The sequence below is a fragment of the Echinops telfairi genome, unplaced genomic scaffold, assembly GCF_000313985.2.
Source record: "Echinops telfairi isolate 266 unplaced genomic scaffold, ASM31398v2 ScPeMD7_42;HRSCAF=159, whole genome shotgun sequence".
Classification (NCBI taxonomy): Eukaryota; Metazoa; Chordata; class Mammalia; order Afrosoricida; family Tenrecidae; genus Echinops; species Echinops telfairi.
The window spans coordinates 1,172,297-1,180,561 of NW_022103940.1; the positions used below are offsets into that span (position 1 = coordinate 1,172,297).

The window sequence follows — 8,265 nt, forward strand, 5'->3', positions numbered from 1 at the left end:
TGTAAAGTTTGTGTCTTCTCTCCTCTTGTGTAGCCAGAGGATGTCAGATATGGCCTCTAGTTCATTTCCTCAATAGGTCATAAAAAACAAACACTGAACAAAATACTCAACCAAAAATGCTCCTGTCCCAGACCACTGAGGGACTCTGAAAAGTGGCAGGATACAAGATCAACATATAAAAATCAACCAGACACTTTCCTCCTGTCTCTAACAGGAGGAGCAGCCCTCTCCGCACAATGTGTTTTGGGGACCTGAAGAAAGAAAGAGGAGACTGCAAACACAGATTTGCCACCAGTGAGGAGTTCATTCCCCAGGCACTGCCATCAGAGAGGCCTTCCCACATGCTCGCCCATGTCCTTACCCCATTCACTATACAGCCTGCTTCTGCAAATTGGTAACATTGAAGGGACTATGTCTTTATTGAATTTTATGTTGAAGATAGTAAAGATGTTAATGTAAATTTTGAGAAGTCCAAATTTACATTCAGCTGTCCTCGAAGAGTGATAATTTTAAATATTGGAATGAAATTCATCTTTTTCACTGTATTGATCCAAATTATTCCAAGCATAGAACAGATAGATCGATCTTATTATGTTCTTTACCAAAAGGGAATCTGTCCAGTCATTTGCAAGGTTTACAAAAGTAACAGCAAAGCTTAATTGCCTCATTGTGGCTTTCAATAATTAGAAAGACTGGGAAGATGATTCAGTTGAAGAACTGTCTAATTTTGACCGTGTCTCTGAAATAATGAACAACATGGGGATGTAGATTTATCAGAAGCAGATGGAGTAGATGATTACTCACAAGACCGTGATGATAAACAATGCCAGACCCTGAGTAATAAATATCACTGATGTTTTGAGAAATAAAAATAACTTCTGGGAGATTTAATAATTGAAAATAATTCCTGAATTTATAGCTCTAAAAGCAGATGCTGTATTTGCCTTTTAAACCGATTTGCAAACCGTTTTAAAAAATACTTCACTAAGTGTTGAAATATACCATTGTATGGGGACAATTTTATGTTATCTAAGGCTGTAATTTTATGCATGAACATTTTCCAGACTTCTGTGAAGCTGTTGAGAGCATAGGCAGTTAATTCAGCAGTTGTGGTAAATAAAACATTTCACCTGTCTCCTTTACTTCATAACATAGATGCTGACGTATAAGAGGGATCTCTCAGTTAAGGAAAGATAACTAATTTTTTTTTTTCCGGGGCCATCGGTCCCTTTATTTTCTAAGATAACTAAAATTTAGGTTGTATTATATGTGTCAAAATGAGTGAAATAAAGTGGCTGGCACCATAAACTGGTAACCTGCTCTTTCTCTGGTGTACCTTTAAGATTGTTCCACTATGGTTTTGTTTTTCTAGAAATTAACTTCCCATAATTTTATGTAAGTCATCACTTGCCAGTGTTCCAAGTGTATCCTAGCTAAATCTAGTGAGCACCCTAATTTAGATGGCTTTTAAATTCCATATATTTGGTATTATTTGACCCTTAAGGTTTTACATTCATACTATGGAAGACAACAAAAGGTTGTACATTGTTGCTTGAAAGCCTATACATTTACACCAAATTTTATTATCATTGTCAGTGTGAAAAATAAGTGAAACTATATTAATACATTATTGGATGCATTTACAGTCAGTTGTCTTGAAGGAAGTGATAATTTTAAACATTTAAATAAAATTTATCTTTTTCACTATATTGATCTAAATGATTCCAAGCATAAGCAAATAAGCAGATCAATCTTATTATGTTTTTTACAAAAAGGGAATATATCCAGGCATGGCCAGAGATCTATCTTTTTCTATATTCACTTAATACCAAGGCTGAAAATCTCAATTTGTGTTCATGACAATGTTTTTTTTTTTTTTTAATATCTACATTTTTCTAATAAACTGTTGAAAGTCTTCTTGGATGTCCTTTTAAGTGTCTGGTTTACTGTAATTTTATGTACTATTGGCATTTACTAGAATGGAGTTTATATATTTGTGGAAGAATTTGGGAATATTTCTCTGAAAGAAGAGGTTTGCTGTAATGTTCACAGGAAACCTTTTTAAAGTGGATATATAATGGGGAATTATAGATGCGCTTTGCAACAGTGGGAAAAGAAAATTTTGTGATTTGATTAAAATAAAACTCTTCTGCATTCTCTTCTGTGGACAAGCCTGGGCAGGGGCTAAACTAATGAACCTTATCAGTTCAACTAACACATGTGGGAGCTAGACATGGGCCATCCATCTTGCCATTGCAACCATATGGAGAAAATAAATTGTGTTGACACATTGCATATGAAAGATCCAAACCAAGTAAGTATTTAGAAAATAAAATTCAAATTATGTTTGGGTGCAGATACATAGAAGGAGTAATGCACAAGCATAGTGACTTAAGATAAATACAGGGGGAGGTACCCCCAAAAAACCGGAATTGTGTTGGGCAGAAAGGAGTTATTGTACTCCGCATTTTCCTCTGCTACACAGGCATTGAGCAACTCACTCCGTGTTATTGCACCCAGTGGTGTCACCTGGGAAGTTTCTCTCTTGTCACAGTGATTTTTTTTCATAAAAGCAGTTTACTCAAACCTCATTTTTTTGTGATGACCGATATAAGAGAATACTGTGCAGCAGTGAAATTTTTGTTTCCTGCTCAGGAAAAATTCCACAGAAACCGTTGTGATGTTGAACACAGCTTGCAAGGACAAGGCTATGGGAAAATCTCAAGTGCACGAGTGGTTTTCTCATTTCATAAAAGGTGAAATGTCACCTTCAGTATGGATTACAACTCAATGTAAAGAAGACCAAAATCCTCACATCTGGAGCAATAGGGTGACATCATGATAAATGAAGAAAAGATAAAAGTTGTCAAGGATTTTATCTTACTTCAATCCACAACCAATGCAATGGAAGCAGTAATCAAGAGATCAAAAGATGAATTACATTAGGTAAATCTGCTGCAAAAAGCTGTTTAGAATATTGGAAAGGAAGGATGTTTCTTTGAGATACAAGATGCGCCTGACCAAAGCTATGGTACTTTCAATAGCCTCCTATGTATGTGAAAATTGGACAATGGAGGACTTCTGGGAAGATGGTGACTGAGTGAAAAATACAAAGGACTCTGCAGAAATCAGCACAGGAGAGTTACTAAGAAGGAAATTCCACACTGCTGTGTCGGAGGAAGACCATCATAAAAATAAGTAGGCACAGATCCACTAGGTTTTGAGGAGCTGGAGACTTTTGGCTTACCATAGTGGAGGCCAGCTAGGGTCTAACCTCAGCTCTGCCACTGTCATAGCCAGAGACAAGATCATTTGGAGCTGGTGCAAGTACTTTATCTCAACACAGCCACAACTTGCCACTCCCTCAGGGCAGGGATTGAACCCCTCCAACCCCATGGACAGGGATCAAGGCTCAGCTATATTGTTACTTTTGTTTCCCTCTCTTCTCTCTGCCCCCCCCAGTCTCAGTGGGCTTAGTGTTTTTTCTTCCTTTTTTTTTCCCTCTCACAAACCACTGTTGACCTCCAGACCACAGTGCTCCACCCTCTGCAGTGTAACCCGAAGTTCGGGAAAGCTCACCCACCCTTCACCAGGGGATATCCCACCCAACTTCTGGGGGAAATCCTCCCTGCATTGCTGGGGGTAAGCCTATCCGTCCTCTGTGGTACCATGTGACTGAGGGAACTTCCTCCCACCTGCGATTGCGCTTCACACGGCCTTAAGGCAGCTCGGCCAACACTCGCCAAAGTTTCATGCTGCTGCAGGAACCTCTGCCTAGCCTCCATGCGATCTGCCTGACTAGGGCAATTCTGGACATCATTCACTGTGCTCTACAACAAAGTGGGAAATCCACAAGCTCTCTCTGGCATTCCTGTTGCAGCAGGTACCCATGCACGCCCTCTATGGCGTGCCAATCTGCTGTGGACCACACCATCATGGCTCTTTGTGAGATCAACCAGTGAAGCACCACCCTTGTGGGTCCACAACAACCCAACTAACGTCCCCTGAGAGGACTGTTCAACCTGCCCTCCAAATAACCGAATACTGGTTAACTAAGGAAAGAATGAGGCCTCAGAAGGATAAAGTGGTAGGCCAATTCCATAGTGAAATTAGCCACAAGCAGTTTGAAGAAGCATTCCTATGGGTCTCCCAGAGAGAATCAGTGCTCTTCGACTCCCTGAAAAATGGTAGCTGGGTCCTTTAAAGGAGCACAACGCAAAGAGCAATCAGCCCCAACAACCTCAACGAAAAAAACAGGAGGAAAAAAGGCAATAGCAGAAGGTATCCTGAACCTAATGACGTGCATAGAAGAAGCAGACATTGATCTGCTACAGAAAGAAAATTTCAGAATGCTGCTTGGAGTCATACAGGATTTCTGGGAAAGAGTGCAGAAAAAGGATGAGATGATAGAAGAGATAAAGACCATACACCAAATGGAAATACAAGAGCTTAGGGAGGAGATAACAAAAAACAGTGCCAGACTCAAGGACTTAGCCAAACGACTGGAGAAGGCAAAGAAATGCACCAGTGACCTAGAGGACAGCCAAGCAGACTTTAACAAATGCAAACAAAAATCAATTAAGACCATCAGAAAAGCTGAAGAAAACTTAAGAGCTATGTCTGATGCTATGAAGAGGAACAGTATAAGAATAAATCGATTGCTGGAGAAAGACATAACAAGGACGTCATCTGCAAAAATTTGAGAGAAGTTTTGGAGGAAAACTTCCCCAGCTTAATGAATGAAAACCAGGCAACCATTCAGGAGATTGAAAGAACACCAAACTAGACTAAATCCCAAGAAGAAGTCAGAGAGGCATATAATAGTTAAACTATCCAACTTTGAGGAAAAGGATAAAATCATGAGAACAACTAGGGAAAAACAAGCAATCACATATAAAGGTTCCTAAATAAGAATATGCTCAGACTTATCAGTAGACACTATGAGAAGAGGAGAGAGTGGAGTAACACATTCCAAAAATTGAAGGAAAATAACACACACCCAAGAATACTCTATCCAGCCAAATTATCGATCAAGATAGATGGAGAAATAAGAAACTTGCCAGACAAGGGAAAACAAAGAATACGTTTGAAGAAACCCAGCCCTACTAAAGATCCTTGCCGACCCAGCATGTGCAGAACAGCACTCACCCAGGATAAATAAGAGACTGCTACATAGAACAACCCCACTCAGAGGGCAGAAAAGAGAAATCAGACGCCAAGATAACATTGCCTTTAATGTGGAAAGAAGTCAAGAACGAACTACACACACAACAAACTGATAAGAAAGGTAGGTAGGAAAACACCCAGCACAAAGCTGTAAGATGACATAACAGAGTTCACAGATGGATATAATAACCCTGAATACCAATGAACTGGACACAGGCATTAAAAGACTGAGGCTAGCAGACTGGCTTAGAAAACACAACCCATTGGCAAACACAGAGGCCTAAATACGAACATGTACATATGTAAATATATTTATGATTATGGGGGAAATAGACCGATGTGCATATATTTATAGGTTTAGTAGTAGTCTAGCAGGTGGACATTGGGTCTCCTCGCACGCATTCCCTTAATACAAGAGCACTTTGCTCACCTAAACAGTCATTCCGTGATACCCAAATTCCTGACATGATCACTGAAGACAAAAATAAAAATCAAGGCTGAGATTCAGGATAGGGAAACTAAGTAAACTATGGAAAAATTTAGTGCTGATAAAAGTTGGTTCTTTGAACGGATAAACAGAACCATCAAACTGTTGGCAAACCTAACCAAAGAAAAGAGGGAACAAATTTCAATAGGAAGAATGAGGGTCCACAGACTGGGAAAACATCTTTAGCAATGACACATCAAACAAAGGCCTTATTACTAAAATATACAATAATCTGCTAGCTTCCCAAAAGAGAAAAAGATAATTGCCCACCGATGAGGTGGATAAAGTACCTGCACAGAAGTTTCACAATGGCATAAATCCGAATGACCAATAAACATATGCGGAAATGTTCCCGATCATTAGCCATAAGCAACATACAAATTAAAACAACAATGAGATACCACCTAACACCCTCAAAGATAGCCCAATTCAAAAAATCAGAAATCAACAATTGTTGGAGGGGCTGTGGAGAGATAGGAACTCTCATCCATTGCTGGTGGACCTGTAGGTATGTACAGCCACTATGGAAATCGATTTGGCAATATCTAAAACAGATGTTAATTGAGCTACCAAAGGACCCAGCAATCCCCTTACTGGGCATATACCCAGAAGAGGCAGGAAAGAAATCTGTGTTTGAATGTTCATCACGGCACATTTCACAATTTCAAGGAGTTGGAAACAACACAAATTTCCCTCAACAGATGAATGGATTAAAACTCTGTGGTACTGTACTTACATACAATGGAGTACTACACATTGATAAAAAGCAGTGATGAATGCATGAAGCACATCACCGCATTGGAAGAACTGGAGGAAATGATGCTAAGCGAAGTAAGACAAGCACAAAAGGCCAAGTACAACATGAATCCACTGAAATAAGCTTAAAAAATGCAAAAGGGGCATAAGGAAAAAGCTACCGTACATAAACTTGCCTGGGGTGAGGTCCAGGTAGTATGGCAGGAGCCAGACCAAATCCAGGGATACATATGGTAGCCAATTAAAAAAGGAGGGGGGGAAAGAAAAGATATGGGTAGCGGGAAAACCGGGCACTAACCCAGCCAAGGGGAGGGTATTGTTTATATCTCCACAGGGAAAGAGGGACCAGACTTCAACCCAGCACTTGAAGATATGAATAAAACATACCGGCATGAAGCAGAGAATCACTAGAGAAGTCTGAGGCACTGGCCCCAATCCCAAATACGTGGACAGGCACCCCTTGCCCCAGAAAAATTTATTTCAGAGGACATCACTGAAGATATATTTCAGGGAGAGGGACATGTCTGATCAGAGGACATGGGAGCAAATGAAGGGGGAGGAAGAGAGAATGGAGCACATCATGGCCCACCAAGCCTTGAGGATGATATCCCTGCTCAGAGCAGCCAGTGCACAGAGGACCATATGGCCGGCTCCACTATGAGATGTGACATCCCTTTCTGACCCATATCCTTATAGGTGACAACACTGGAGAAACAATGTGGGAATTGCCCCTGATCTGACCCCACCACACCGAGGGAAAACACTAAGGGCATGCAACAGAACAGCAAGGGGAGCAGAGCAAGGGAATCCAGAGGGAATACGAAATATCAACTTTGGGGGCAGGGTATGGCACCCCATCAAACTCTACTAGAAAACACTCCTAAAGGTCAACAAACAGACCTTTAACTATTTACAGGCTTTTCTTTTTATGCAATTGGTTGTTTATTGTTGTTGTTTTGTTTTCTTTTGTTGCTTTGTTTTGCTCTGTCTTGTTTTTGTGCTTATTAGTATCTCTGCATGTCTGTCTAGATAAGATAGGCTGGATAAACAATCTGGAGGAGAAAACAAGGGGACTGACAGTTCTGAGGAGACATGGGAGAAGGGGAGGTGGGTGAAAAGAAGTGTGTTAATAAACCCAGGGACAAGGGAACAACAAGTGATCCAAAATCATTGGCGACGAGGGTGTAAGAGGCCTGGCAGAGCTTGATCAAAGGCAATATAACCTAGAGGACTTACTGAAACGCAAATCAATGCTGAGCATGATAGTGGGACAAGAGTAAAGTAAAAGGAACTAGAGCAGGCATCCTCAAACTATGGCCCGCAGGCCACATGCGGCCAGCCGTGGACATTTATCCAGCCCACCCTGTGTTTTCGTCCCATTTTATTTTTTTACTTCTAAATAAGATATGTCCAGTGTGCATAGGAATTTGTTCATAGTTTTTTTAAATTATAGTCCAGCCCTCCAACGGATCTGAGGGGCAGTGAACTGACCCCCTGTTTTAAAAGTTTTAGGGCCCCTAAACTAGAGGATAGAACTAGGAGGCAAGGGCATTTATAGAGGTCTAAATACAAGCATGTACACATGTAAATATATATTTATATATGATGGTGAGGAAATAGATCTATGTGCCTATATTTATAGGTTTAGTATTAAGGCAGCAGATGGACATTAGGTCTCCACTCAAGTACTCCCTCAATGCAAGAACACTTTGTTCTATTAAATTGGCATTCCATGATGCTCACCTTCCTGACATGATTCTCTGAAGACAGAGAGGGTGCATAAGCAAATGTGGTGAAAAAGCTGATGGTGCCTGGCTATCAAAAGATATAGAGTCTGGGATCTTAAAGGCTTGAAG

The 8,265-nt window shown here is 40.5% G+C and overlaps 1 pseudogene; it reads left to right on the top strand.

The window, feature by feature from the left end:
- Positions 1–236: 236 nt before the first annotated feature.
- On the top strand, positions 237–854 carry LOC115869726 (annotated as a pseudogene).
- The last annotated feature ends 7,411 nt before the right edge of the window (positions 855–8,265 follow it).